The following is a 15,551-nucleotide window of genomic DNA, read 5'->3' on the forward strand; positions in this document are numbered from 1 at the left end:
CCCCTGATTTCAGTCTCAAATGGAGTAATGTGTTACATTTATTTGTCAATGAAACTTTCCTTTGTAAGTTTCTATAAATCAGACTCAGTAATCGCCCAGTGAATACCATCTTCCCGGACCTGTGCATGCATGCGTGGCTCACTGGGGTACTTCAGGCTACAATACCTGTGACTTGTTTTCCCTCTAACACATCTAGAAACTACAAATCTGTTGGTTCATGTGCAAGTCCCCCAACAAGAGTGAATTAAGCAAGTGCCAATATGGAAGTGGATCTCCCAGGTCTCTCCTGCGTTGTCCTCAAGTCTCCATTGTGACAATCATCAGGATAATTCATGAGAAAACTACTGCTGGCATAGTCGCATTTGCAAATTCCCCTAAATCTGTCATTTTTCCTATTCTGGTTTATCTGTCATCATGGCCTAGGTTTGGCAGAGGACAGACTCATCTTTCTTATTCTACTGATTGGGGTGGGGGAGAATCCTACAAAAACTGGTCCATTTTGCTTGTTCATCCTCTACTGAAAGGACTCCCCCAGCAGTGAAATTTCTGTCTGGAGGACTAACAAAGAAATGGCTTTTCACCCTGAAGTTATAGCCTGTTGGTAGGCGTGTTGTAATAAATTCCATTATAGGTTCTAACCCTTCCAAGGGCCCTATGGATTCAACAGGTGTGAACGCAGCAGTGTCTCCTCAATTTCCTCTCATAACTTGCAACAGCTCTTTCAATCTAAGAGTCTTTTTATGATGTTTCCAAGTACCTTTTAAGCATGACAGACAACGCAAAATAGCAACTCGTTTTAAAAAGCAAACAGCCTGTATTTTAAAACCACTAATAATACCCTGAGCACCAGGATTCTCAAGCATATACATTTTAATACTTCTCCATGTATTTGGTTCCTGAAATCATCTGAGAATTTAAAAAAACAAATAAATTTGGTCATTAGCCATGCACGTACTAAAGAGGTGGTAATATTTCTATTAATAAAATTAAGAAACTACTGGGGTACCAGATGCTACATATTACTCTAGTTCCATCAAGGTCATTATTTTTACAACCAACCCATTAAAACAACTGCAGAATCTACTTCTCTCATATCTACAATGTAACTGAAAACAAATGTGACAGATTTCTTATGAGAAAAGTAGTAGCACACAAGAAATATTATGACAAAAGCTATCTTTATGACTCTATACATACTGAGGATATTACTATCACTCTTCCTATGCAAAAACAATACATGACACACCAGTCTGCACACCATTTGTGTCAGGAAGATGTTCGTTATCCTCACCTCCAAAATCAAAAAGCAACAAGTTTTTAAAGTAAGGTATTTCATTCATACTTCCTAAGAACCCTGGGGGGAGGGGGAATGGAGTTGACAGAAATTGAAGTCTAATTTAAAATAAAACTTCACGATTTCTGTGGCTTTGAACCTTGACTGTTCTTATGAATTCTGTTCCTAAGACTGGCATCGTTCATAACTCCACTACTCTTCCCTTGCTGTCATAGAATTGGCAAGACAGAGACAACATAAAACCAGTAATCATATGATAAATATCTTATCTTTTTCTTACTACGAAATGACTAGTGTACATTCAACAGCTTCCCTTTTAATATTACATACAGAGGGTGCCAAAAAATGTATACATATTTTAAGAAAGGAAAACTGTATTAAAATTGTAATACTCAATATATACCGATAACAAAAGTTGCATACCAGTCACGTTTGACTTCTGCAATTCCAAGTGACAATCAAAGCGGTTACTATCAGCGTCCAGACGCTTCTGATTATGGCAAACTACTGCTTGAGCAACGTTGACCAAAGGGTCCAATTGTATACATTGTTTTGGTACCACTGGTAAGTTAGGCGGAACACATCAATTCAGGAGCTTTAATTCTCTTTAATGTTGAGGAAGCAACATTTTAAAATCCCAAAGACTTGATTGAATTGTAAAATTAAATTGTTTGGTAAGCCCAGAATTGCACTGGAGAACTAATCCATGGCTACACAGGAAATGTGAGAGAGTAATTTAGTGAAACAAAAGGAAACACATTTAAGTTGGGTATTATTATATACACTTAAGATAAGACAAGATAAGCCCCATGAAATATATCTAAATGTATGAACTATCACATAGAATCAGAATAATCACCACCACTAGGACTTACAGATGACTAGTAGTCTTCAACGTGCAAACTACTTTTAGATATAGTCTCACAACTGATCACTACAAAAAACCCTTTGAGATTAGGCCTACCATAAATCATATAATGAAGAAGCCTATTTGCAGAAATATAGAAATGCATAATTTAAGAACTATTACATTGACTTACATGTCATTTGTTTCAATCACAATAGGGATAGTAGCATCTTTTGTAGTCGCATTACCCATGTCTATAAAAGACATAGAAAATGGTTTCTGCGATAGAACCTTACGAGCCTAATGGCACATTCACAAAAACCAGTCCTTTTTGCCCAAGTCAAAATGTCTTCACATAGATCCTCCAATAAATACATTTGGAATTGTCTTGGTTGGCCCAATGGAGTTCTAGTGATTTAGGATTTAATTACCTAAATGTATTTCTAACTTAGGTTGTTAGTAATGGTTTTTGTTTGTTCAGTTTTTTTATTATATGCTATTTTTCTAAGACAATTCATTTGTACTAAAATAAGGTAAACCAGTGTCTCTTTTAACATTCCCAAATCGCTACTCACCATAAGGGTTAAAAAAAAGAAAAATCACTAAAACTTGTAAACCTATCCATCCACTTCAAGCAATATGTAGTCATTGGCGAAATCAATTCATGAGACATGAAAAAAACAAAACAAAACAAAAATACCCCACGTCATTTGGCTATACTATTCTCCATATACAGGCAGAGAAGCTCAGGTAGCCAAGTGTCACTCTGGTTTTGTGCCATGTAAACACTGAAAATAGAGCCAGTGAAGAGCAAAACTCCCTGTCTGCCTTACTTTTCCCTTGATAAGATCAGCTTATGAATCAATCAAAAAAAGGGATCAATGCCCTGACTTCTGGCTGGTTCATTTAAATGTAATATGTCGGACTGCCTTTCTTAAAGGACTTTGTCATCCTAGGATTTTTACACATGTCAACACCATCTCCTTTTTTAAACTCTAGCATCTTCAGTGAGTGTGAGAGTCAACTATCATCTATTAAGTTATGTACACGAGTAAATACCAGACACATCCATGCTCTCCATCTAGGAGGAAATGGATACAACATTTTTTAAGAGATAAGTCCACTCTATCTGTGTTTGTTTTTCTTCCCCAAGATCACACAAAGTAAGGAGGGGTGCGGGTGAGGGTACATTCAGTGCATCTGGCATTTGATTAATGGCACAAACTTTGGAATCAGATACAGCTGGCCCAGCTCCAATCTCATCACTTCCTGGTTGCGTGGCCCTGCTGAGAGGGGTAACTGCTGTAATATTACTTGGACATAACCACGATGATTTATAAATTTTAAGGTTTCTATAATGATTAAATCGAGTAAGGCAACATTATCCAGAAAACCGTAATTCTCAAAAACCATGTTTCTTTCAAGGAGTAGCTATCTTATAGATGCTTCCGGATGTCTAACTTTCTGTAAGAAAAAAAGAAAAAAGATTTTAAAAATGCATTTCTTTAGTATTTATCTTTATATTTAACACTGTGGAAATAGTCTTGGAAAGGCAGACCAAGAAGCCCGGGCAGGCTCTAGGGCACACATTGCCTGTAGGCCTCTGGGACTCAGGGGCCTTCCTTGTCTCTTCTTGCAGGTTCCTGTTACAACCCATTGATTTTTCCTCACAGTATAAAATTTCCTCTGCTTAATTTCATCGGGCTATTCCCCCTGGGTCATTCTGACCAATTATGTTCCTTGTTGTTTATACTGTTCAACCATCAATAGATTTCATTTTGAAGAACCCAATGCAATCATGCGATGGCATTCTTTTCTGTTATTGAACTGTTGTTGCCTGAAGAATATCCTAAAAAAAAAACAAGAAAATAATTGATGCCCACGAACAAAAAAAACCTTTAAGACAACTATGAAATAAATTAGGATAGTTGGGAACGAGCCTCAAGCAGCTGACATTATATACCCATCCACTTTCTCCCTTACTCCAATACTCATCTTATTTGATCCTCAGAACAAATCCACAAGTTAGTATTATTAACCTCAGTTTATAGAGGAGGAGTCTGCATTTCCAGAACGTCATATAACCTGCATTAAATCCTCACAACCAAACAAGGGTAGAGAATACCCTCGTTGGTTTTCTGAATGCTAGCTGCCACACATCCTCCATGGAAAATCCAGAAATCACATAGAGAAATTAAAATTTTTAATAGCATTCCAATTATTTTGGTTTGAACTGAAGAAATATCTATGTCTGTATGAAGTGAAATGTCCTAAGTCAGATGGACACTAGAAGCTGACCGAGTAAGTAGTAAACTCTCAGGAGAACATGATGCTTCTCCTTCCATGGACATTCTCTCGCGTTGCTCGTGAGCTGCCAAACATTCCATTTCAGAAACTACTTGCAGTTGGTCCAAGGAGTTACTCATAGTTTTAAAAAGTAAATACTTTTGAAAACACACTTAGCATTGGTGTCAGTCATTGTCACTGTAGTAAAGATGTTTCCAACTTATCTCGACATCAGTTTTATTGGCAAGACAGCTTGAGGACAGAAAAGAAATGTGGTGACAGAAGTGTCCCATATAAGTGAGGATAGGGAGCGCTGGAATATTAGGGACACTAAAGCCAAATAATGGCAACAAAATACAAAGGCGACAATGACAACAATAGAAACAATTTCGTAATTTTTACCAGAGGCTGGGGCTGTCTAAAGAACTAATGATTTTCAGGACAACGTTACTGTACGTTTTAAAATCAGGGAAATTTACTATTCTATTTGGAAAGGCTTCTGTTTTATCCCACACCTGCTTTATCATTGTATACTAGGCAGCTTATTCTGCAACTTTATTGGTTGTCAACAATATCATCTGTTGTAATAATAGAGGGAGAATTTCCATGCCGGCAAGAGCCATGCATCAGGATGCCTTGTCGTCTACCTGCCAGGGTTCTCTGAGGGTCCCCGTATATTTCCAGCACTCATTCTGTAGAACTCATAATCTAACAGATGGCACCATTAAGCAAGTGTCCCTGGTAGTCAGTCTCTTTGAAAATAAGGGCAAAGAAATGCAGAATCAAATTAAGTTGACTAGAACAATACACATCCTCCTTTCTTACAGTATGCTGACAATAGCTGACAAATTTCTAGCGGATATAATCTCACAGAACATGCACAGTAACGTTTTACAACAACATAAACTGAGATTGTAAGATACCTTGATAAATAGCTACTTTCTCACCCCAGGCTGTACTCTACTCTCTCCAGATACTTGCACAGCTCCCATTACCATCAAACAACCAGGGAAGAATTACGCACTGCTCAGGAGATAGCTTCTGAAACTGTGAGATGTTAAAAAGCCGCATTCAAATCCTGGGATGGAGGAACACAAACATGCTGAACAGAGAGTAGTATCGTTTTCTAAGGCAAAGAAATATACTGTACACTGTGCAACAGAAAGGTAATGGGGGGAAAATGTAGTGTTCTCTGCACTGACAGCGAGCTGCTAACAAGGTAAAATTACCAAATATTGGTGCAGTTCGGAGCTTGCATTTTCTGTTTGGGGAATTATCATAATGTGACAAGGTTATCGTTATAATTAGGAGGGTAATTAAAGTAACAGAGTAAATGCTCTTTAGCATTTTTCTTATTCAGAAAGATACAATTGTAGATAAAAAGAAGAGAATATTCTTTTTTTTTTTAAATTTCTCACAAGTTTCACAGAACCCAAAAGCAGCCAGATTAGTTACACTGCTACATAGCACCTTTCATTTTCCTTCTCATGAACTTTTTTTTTCTTTTAGCTGTTACAAATTCCTTGTCACATAGCATGGATTCTACGTTTGAAGACTGGCTTCGAGAAGTCAGTCCTTTATTTATGTGATACCATTTCTAATTCTGATAGGTTAAAATGTTTTTTCTCTCTCATGCCTCCTGATTCTGGACTTAGTCTCAATGAACTGTATGTTCACACTGTCTCACCGATAAAGAGGAGGAAAACCCAAATCGTTTTACCCAGACGGCTCCAAATCCACGTGCAGACAAGTGAAAAAATCGTAAATAAATAAATAAAACCTACCCATCCCTGAAGAGTCAGAGCTGGAACAGACGAGGTCTGTCTGGCAGAAACACTTTGAAGTACAGAAATGAGGAAGTGGCAGTAAGAGATTTGTTTAAATTCCTGGAGGGAGAAAGGAGTGGACTGGGCAGAGCTGTGAGAAAGTCAACATTTTTGCTCAAATCCTTTGGGTATCCTGAGACAGATTAAAAGCTTCACCCACTTGACATGAAGTGAGAGTGATGGAGACAGGCCCTGGAAAGTCACTGACTACACTCTGCTAATACCAGGGAAACCCTGGGGTCAGAGATCTAACCTGTAACCTGCCATCTAACCTCAGGGTGGCACCAAACAGCACAGACCAGGGTCAGAGTAGTGAGGCTCAGGAACATCACTGCAGGGGGACTGAGCCACGTGACTTTGTGCAAGTGACACCGAGTCTGTGAGCCTCCCTTTCCTTACCTGAAAAAAGGACCCTATTCCTCTAACTTGCTGAGCTGCTACAAGGGAAAAAGGAAAAAGAAAAAAAGTGTAAAAGGCCGTTATCAACAGCATCACATACATTACACGTATTCGTATGTACATGTTATCAAAATACTGGAAATCACATAGAAACGTTACTACAAGCAACTGTGGTTTAGCTCCCTGGCTCCCTTTCCTCTGGGCAGTACAAACAGTGCATTCAAAGAACATCTGAACTATCTGGAAACAAAAGAACTCATATTCACGTTGCTGTAAATAAGGCCCCGAAGTGATTACTTACTGCATCTGGTAGACCTCTTTTTGCTTATCTGCTTATTCCTGTTTCTTCATCAGGAATCAGCTCAAAGGTCACCTCCTCATGGAGCCTTTGCAGGGTCCCAGAGGGGAAATGAGCCCCAGGTCAATTCTGCTCCAGGTCACTGCCTACACCCCCACCATCACAGCTTATGACACCTACTCCCTTGTCTGCCCAGCATCAGACCGGGAACAACTTGACAGTGGCTGAATCCTCTGTACCCATAGGCTGGGCACACGCTCAGAAAGTATGGGTTCATTGGGCTGAATAACAAAGGATTTAGCATGGGTAATTATGACAGTTACATAAGTGTATATGTACATATGTATGCATATGCATGTGAACATATCTACGTGTATGCGTGTGCTTAGATGTTCATGCATCTGTGCGCAGACATAGATTTTAAATAGTTTTCTTTGATTAGGATACTAAACCCTTAGGAAGCCGCTAGCCACCCCCATTACCCGATCCAGAGAAGGTGACGTGAATAACCGCTCCTTTATTTCAGAATACATTATTTCCCGAAGCTTATTATCTGCTCTGGCAGTGGCAGAATCACAGTAATCACTCTAAAGAAACACTGTGTCCAATATGCATGATACAAAAGCCCTGGCAAAACAAAATGGAAATCTAGAAAGGAATCATGTAGCAGGAACTCCCTGGTGAATAAACACCTCAACGCTGATGCTCTTGATGCTATGGCTGCTGTTCCTCTGAGCATATGCATCTTCCCCTCTCTTTTGTGATGTGATTTTAAACTGAAAGCATTAGGTAGCAAGGAGCACTGTAATTAAAGCTTCAAACAGAAAATGATTGAATACTGAAAGAGACTTCTCCTTTGAAAGTGCATTTCAATTCTCTCCGTGTCTCTAGAAGAAAAATGCTTCTGACAGTCTATATTTTACCCCTGTTTCATTTAATAATGCATATCGACATTTACCCAGGAACATCGGCCGTTGCTTTACTTCTCATTTTAAATCAGCTAGCCACCTGCCCATCCCCATAACTCCAGCTCTCCACTCCCCGCACCTACCCAGTCTGTTTTCTCTGTTCCCCTTCGCTTATTTTTCAAATTAATTTTTGAAGCAAAGATAACGGTGGCAGGGTAAAAACACAAATTCCCTGGCAACCTTAAATATAACTCGAGGGGCAAATGAGAGCCTTTTGCCTCTTTTTCTGCTGACAAAATGTCCATGTCCTCACCCAGTTGAAAACACACAGGACATACAATATATTCCACGAACCAAACAGACCACACAGAGGCTTCATTATGCTTGTGTTCTGTAAGGGACACTTTCTACAGAAGTCCATTACCTGCTTTCCAGAAAAGGGCACCAGCTTAACTATTTCTGCAATCCGCATTTTCCCTCTAATATGAACTAGTGCTGTACAAAACACAGTTCTCAGAAATGTCTTTTTTTTGTTTTGCTTTTACTTTTATATTGTCTGGGTCTGTATAGGGACACAACCTAGTCTATCTCCCTTTTGGAAATCTAGGTACACTTCTCATGAAATCTAATATTCATAATGTAAACTTAGGGAAGACAAATTTATGCATCACTTCATTGAGTACGCATTGAGAAGCTGCATAGGTATTTATGAAACTTGCTCTCAAGGTATCTGCAAACTAGTAACAGAGCTACCCAATTAAAAATAAAATTCTTTTAAAAAGAACTGTAAATTAGTCATGGCTTTAAAGTTTCCAATTGAGTAAGGGGATCTGTGTTTTTTCTTTGTTTGTTTTGGGGGGGTTATCACTTAGAAAACAGGAAGAGTTCACAAAGTCATTTACTAGACCAATTACAAATAGGACAGAAATTGCACAGCATTATTTATAAGCCACAGGAATAGCTAATACTTAATGTGCGTGTATTACCTGCCAGGCTCTGTCCTGAGCACAGTGTGTGTAGAAAGTCATTCAATCCTCTCAATAGCTTTATAAGGGAGACTTGACCTCCATACTCTAGAGGAGAGAATTAAGGCCCAAGGAGACAAGTGACTTGTCTGAGGCAGTAGCTGAGTAATGGGAAGAGGCGGTCTTTGGACCTCAGGTATCTGGCTTCTGGATGAGCTTACCCATTTTCCCTTAGTGCCCCTAGGAATAGGTGCTTCCTGCAGAGTAGAGCACATGCAATGTTACCACGCTTAACATGGATGCTCTCCAAGGGTGGTCCCCAGACCAAGCTCAGCTCTGGTTCCATTTTTAAAGCTAACAGAACTTGATCACTGATGTTGTGAAATTAATAGACCACCGCTTGTAGGTGAAATTTTGGGAAAGAAAGCAGGGTATCTGGAATGTAGGATAGAGCTTGTCAAAGGTAAATAACTAGCGAAAATAAAGCCCCTATCAGGGAAATTCCGGGGCCTTCACTGACCCCTTGCACAACCCAATGGGCACTGTCTCAGAAGGGAGACTATTGTGGATGAAATCTATGTAATTGTCCATAGAATACCAAACTTTGTAAAAAATGTTAAATGTCTAGACAGCGTTGCGTATTACTACTGCTTTGATTTAATTTTAAAGGAACGAGCTATATAGTCCAGACGGTTTAGTGTAAGTACAAAACATCTATATTCACACAGCTGAATTTATCAACTTAATGGTAAATTTCTTAATTGTATGTATGCTATCCATATTGTATTAACATCTCACGGCTAGAAAACAGAAATGTGTACATCTGAATGCTTATTTCTTCCTCTAATGTGAAAAGCTTACACAGTCATTTCTTTTCTAGTTTTTAATAGTTGCCTTTATTCCCAGTGTCTTCTCTCCTTACCGGATTCATTTTAAGGTTTTAGATAGGGGCAATACTTATGTTGCTGGCCTATAGCATCTTGTAGGTATCTAGGCATCTTCTCACAGACTGATGAGTCATTTCCGAAGGTATAGCAAGATTATTAGGGCTGTTCACTTCCTTTGTCCCCTTATACCAGGATCTCAATCTCCCATGAAATTTGGAGTAAAAAGCCTACAATACTTTGCCACCTGTAGACTCTCCGTCTCTCTGTTTCAATAAAGATAGCTTTTACACAAAGAGGAAAATCAAATTTCTAACTTGCATACCAAGTCTCTAAGGACCCAAATTACATTACCAGAATGATGCCTATCTCCATTAGACAGGCATTATTAGATGTTATAGGTCTTTAATCCACATTAGTGCCTTTTGCAGAGTGTGATGTATACCCAAGGGGTGAGGGTGGATGAGGGTGGCATGTGACAGAGCATCACCTCCGACTCTGCAGGACAGCAAATCCCCTTCAGGGAAAAGGGACCTCTAAATCAGACCTTAAGGGGCCTCCTGCTGTGATGGTGAACTGTTCTCTGAACTAGGCCGAGTTTATTGAAATTCATAGCAGCAGCTCTCTGTTTTTACAGAGAGGAATGGCTAAAAGGACACAATCATTCCTTGAATTGGGTTAAACACCAAACCCATATTCACAATGCTAATGGTTTTGGTCAAAGTCAGTAAGTTCAATTTTACCAATAATGGTTCAAGTAGAAATATCAGGATTTTAAAGAGGGTGAGATTGTCAGCTCTATGAGGTAAGTGGAATCTGTTGTCAGCTGTAACTGGAACGTCAGGTATCTGTTAAGAAATGGGGTGGAAGATTCAGAATAGGTATTCATACCACACGGAAGTATTCTGATAGGATCTCAGAGTTATCTGCATGCCCCTGGCAAGCTTCAAAAAAATGAAAGTGTTGTTCATCCTGGACTGTATTTCTCAGGTGTACTAACATGTCAGGAAATGAAGCACATAATACTTCCACTCCGTAGGAGGGTATGTGCAGCCTGTGATCACTCACTGTCAAACGTTTATCGGCTACAATGTCTTTTTGTAAGATGATGGTTTATTAAATCCCTCAGGAAGACCACTATACTAGCACTTAGAACTTTCTGGTATTTGGGACTTCAATAAATACTTGATAGCTGGCCCTATTATGAATCATTTTTACTTAAATCTATGTGGTGTCCTGCAGAGCATAATGAAGCCCTTTAATAAGCTGAGCTCTTTGAAAAGAATAAAGTAAAATGTTTTCCCCCTTTTTTCTATATGAGAATGAAAAGAGAAGGGAGGCTTGGCTTTCTATTCCTGTTGAGAATGTCTTTCCAATTTAAACCCCCAAAAACCACCTTTGAAAAGTATCTGCCCTATCCTATCAGCTAATGAATATAAAATTTAGTCTATTCTGTTTTTGTAGAAATCTGGACAATTGTGTCAATTACATAGGCAGAGCTGAGTTCAACACACTTCAAAACTCATCTGTTACGCAATTTCTTCCATTGGGACAAAGAGGCTCTGCCTCTTCCAAAATTACAATGCAGAACCACCACCGTCACCACCGACAAAACTATTTACCGTCACCTATTGGATGTAAACTGAAATCTTCTTCCCTCTTTCCTTCACCCTCAATCTTTCCATCTCTCCTGCTCCCTCTCTCACTACTTCTTTCCAACAGTATTTGTTGAATCGCTACTGTATACCTGATTAGTCCTGGAATCTGATGTAAAAGTATGAATCAGATGGCCATAGTCCCAAGGGGTTCGATGTGGAGAAGTGACCCTTAGATGATCCCAGTAGCATAGCCCCCTAGGAGGGGCAGGGGGCTGGGGAAGAGAGAGAGAGACAGAGAGAGAGAGAGAGAGAGAGAGAGAGAGAGAGAGAGAGAGAGAGAGAGAAATGAATGTGTATTATTGGAGGCGAGGCATTTAAAAGGTGGCCACTACTAAACACTCTTTTTGCCTTTCAAGAAGATTTTATCATCACATCTGTCCTGATTTCATGTGTCTTGACCACTAAACCTTTATTGCTGCATTATCCACTGCATCCTTTTGCTCTGTCTGAAAGCTGGAAAGGAGAGTATGTGCCCATTTCCTAGCAACAACTACTGCAGATACCTGTACAATCTTACCAGAATCAAAAGAAAAGAGCCAACAGGTGGAAGGTGGCTGCTCTCTAAGTATTCCATGCTTTCTTCACTGTATCTGTGGTTATTGCATGTCTTTAATTTGCAAAACTCCCATAGTTAAAATTTAACATGGGAATCTTATACTGAACACTGCATCAAATAACACCATTACCCTGTAGTCTTCTAAAACTAGATCCTGGAGGTTAGGCTGGTAAAGTTTTTAGAGACAATGCAGTGCCAGGAGCATCAGATATATGAGCAACAAGACTCATTAGTTACAGCAGTTTAAGCTTCTTAGAAGGATTTCTGGAATAGCTCCCTTTTATCAAAGGTTTCACAATTAGCTTTCCAAGTCCTGCCATAAACCAAAAGGTCTCCGTGTTTTACCTGTCTGTACCAGGAAACGCCATGCTATCGATGACAAAATCATCAATATTATCATCATGAAACATTTTCTGAGCTCCTAGAGGGACCCACGTCTCTTCTCTGAGGGGGTATGTGGGATGTTCCTTTGCGATCATCTGCCCTTGGTAGCTTTGAAGGGCATGACTTAGGCTGTTGGGTCAGCAATACAGACATACATTAATGCCTATTGCTTTCTGAAAACATCATTGATACTTACCTCACCTATTTCTGAATAAGCCATATCGAAAGACTTGTTAATATTTCCTGAGCACTTAATCGCACCAGGTTAAGTGCTTCCCAAGTATTACCTCATTTAATCCTCCTGGCCTCTCTTTAAGGAGATTTTGATTTTACTATCCCCACTGCACAGATGAGAAAAGTGAGGTTTACATAGATTAAGTGCCTTGCCAAGATGCCAGAGCCGGGAAGCAGTGAAGGCAGCTCAAGCCCAAGCAGACGAAATCCAGAGCCAAGCTCCTAACCACTAATATTAGCTCCCTAGATTCTGATAATTAGAGAGTTACTGGAACCTCCCAGTCTTGCACAGATGGAGAAACTGAGGCTCAAATATGTTGAGTAATTTGATAAAAATCAACAATTTTTTTAGAGACAGCTCAAAAACGAGAACTCAGACCTTCTGTCCACCAGCTTGCTGATCTTTTGAGCATCCCACACTGCTTGTCCAATCCAATTCAGGGCATCGGTTGTTAATAAGATGACTATTTGGTACATAGCTCCACAAAACAGAAAGGGACAGGACCTTCAGCATTTCACTTTCCTCTCTGGGAATCTATGGGATAGAAATAATTACACATGTCTTACCTACTAGGAGATAAGAATGTAAAATGATACCCCAAAATACAAGCTTTAAGAAATAAGAGAAATACGAGTTACAAAATTGGAAAAGATTATGAAAAACGGTACCAATCTTCAAGTTTTACAAGTCATATCATAATTTCTCTCTGGCAACAATTAAATTAGGTCTTCAGTTATTCGATTAGGGTCGACTGCAATCTTAAATAAAATGAATCTTTTAGGCATTTGAGGGCAGAACCACTATGCATATTCATCCATTCCATGCATCCATGCATGCATGCATGCATTCATCCATTCATTTATTAAAGAATTTAGTATTCAGTGGAAAGAAACCAACAACAATATACTAAGATCGTACTATGCATAATACTTTCCATAACTTATTTCACTTAAGCTTTATAAGAACTCTGTAAGATATTAATGTATTCATTTGACAAAAGAGGCTGATAAAATTTATAATTTGCCAAAAATTTCACAGTCAGGTAATAATAGCAGGGCTGGAATTCAACCTCAGTCTCACCTAATATCATTCCAATATTGAACAACCACACTGTTCTGGAGATTCCATTTACCTGGAATCATGTGTGGATGTGCGCATGACAACAAGGTACTGACCCTCCCACCACTTCCTGTCCAACAGGACAAGTGGAAGAGACACTGGAGCCTCTGTTGCTCTCACATGGGTGTTACAGAGTTAAATCATAGAGCGACATAAAAAAAGGAAACATTTCACTTTTTCTATGAACTCCCAATAAATATCCATTAGAGAAGTCTAAGAGCCACTGTACACACAAAAAAGGAGATTCTAGAAGATTATTCTACCCATGGCATGCCTGTGCCTTTCTTAATCTTCTCCCCCATGGCCATTTCCTAATTTTTCCAATGTCATTGCTTCTATCATTTCAGTTATGACCTAGTGGTCCTGTTCACCACATTTCACAGATACCAACTACCACTCCTCCATCAGCAACAAGGAAACGGGACTTGAAGTTTAAATCCTTTCACCTTTCCTGTTAAGAGTTCAGTATAAAGGTGGTGTCAGAATCAAACCCAATTACCAGTTAAATTAAATTAGGGAGCTGCCTCTAGATTTCATTACTTACAATTCTCTCCATCACTTAAGGACCAAGAATTATCTGAATAGTCATTTTTTTCGGGAATCTATTTGCTATATATTTCCATAGCAATTCCATTAATTATTTAGAAATATAGAATCATGGAACAGGAAGTGGCAATGACAAGCCAGTTTGTTTGCACACCTGTCATAAAGACCAGATTTAAGCTAAACCATCAAGACAATTGTTCTCATTCTTTCAAAAATCGCTAATGAAGGCAATGGTACAATTTTCCCATGAAACCTTTTCCAGATTCCCAAAGCATTTTGTACAAGGAGATCAATATTTCCACACGTAGGAAAATACAAGCAAGGGAAAGCTCTAATGTCTGTTTGTTAAAGGTAAAAAAAAAAAAAAAAAAAATCAGGTTGTATTCTCGATCCTTCTTTGTCTTATAACATTGTGTTTTCAGAGGATAGCTAAGCCTTTAAACCAAAATCTAGATAAAGACTAAAAGAACACTGACTTTTCACCAGAAAAGAAGACTACAAATATAATTATGCATGACTGTGGGGTTTTGATGTGCAAAACAACTTCATCATTTTAGATGACACTAATATTATGCAGAAAAAGAAAAAAATATTCATTAGCCAATTATAATTACATTGGCCATTCATGCTAAATGAAATGTGTCTCATATCGCATCGTATTTTCCACACTGTGGTCTGCAATGAAATTATTTACTTGATTTGCCTTTTTTTGCTTCCCTCTTTGTAATGGCTTTTGCTTGTGGTTCACCTGTTTCCTAATAGACATTCCCTAGGGTTCTCTAAGAGTAAATGTTCATTCTTAGAAGCTCTCACTTGAGAATTTCACCTAGTGGAAACACTCACAGCATTTTCCCCATAGAATATATTATGAGCATTGCAATTTTCATGTTTATAGTGACAAGTTGAAATTTAGTAGAAAAAATTCTTTTGTGCCCGTTGATACGCCAGACTCCTCTGCAGGCAGTTGTTTTTAAGAGCACTTTCTTTGGGTAATTCTTTTCTAATAATCCATGATGCCCACTGTTTTTGAGGCGATCAGACTGCTGGAAAGATTTCCTTTTTGCCCAGAAAGTAAAGTGATTTTAAGAGTTCTTCAACAGTGAGTGTCCTGAGACCAGTGACGCCTATTTCTAATGTATCCTATCCTCTTCTGGACCCCAGAAATAAATGCTGTTATAGACTAACCAGGCAAAGGTACTGTGGCCCCACAGAGAGCCCCTTTGGGTAAAGTGACAAAGTATTACAGAACTGCCTTATCCAGGAAGGAAAAAGAAAACAGCCATTTATAAGCCACAACATTCATATTATTTCACGTTGGAAGGGAAAAGGGAAGGGAGTTAAGGCTC

The 15,551-nt window shown here is 38.9% G+C and overlaps 1 protein-coding gene across 4 annotated transcripts in view; it reads right to left on the bottom strand.

The window, feature by feature from the left end:
- Positions 1–15,551, bottom strand: part of FLRT2 (fibronectin leucine rich transmembrane protein 2) — a 90,798-nt gene that overhangs the window by 56,938 nt on the left and 18,309 nt on the right. Inside the window, exon 1 of one of the 4 annotated variants that reach the window (XM_033108675.1) lies at positions 12,919–12,936. The exons of the other annotated variants lie outside the window; for them this stretch is intronic. The gene's annotated coding sequence lies outside the window, so the exon portion shown is untranslated. Of the gene's footprint in view, positions 1–12,918; positions 12,937–15,551 lie in introns of those variants that run through there. 4 annotated transcript variants of the gene reach the window in all.

Source organism: Rhinolophus ferrumequinum, chromosome 6, assembly GCF_004115265.2.
Source record: "Rhinolophus ferrumequinum isolate MPI-CBG mRhiFer1 chromosome 6, mRhiFer1_v1.p, whole genome shotgun sequence".
NCBI classification, from domain to species: domain Eukaryota; kingdom Metazoa; phylum Chordata; class Mammalia; order Chiroptera; family Rhinolophidae; genus Rhinolophus; species Rhinolophus ferrumequinum.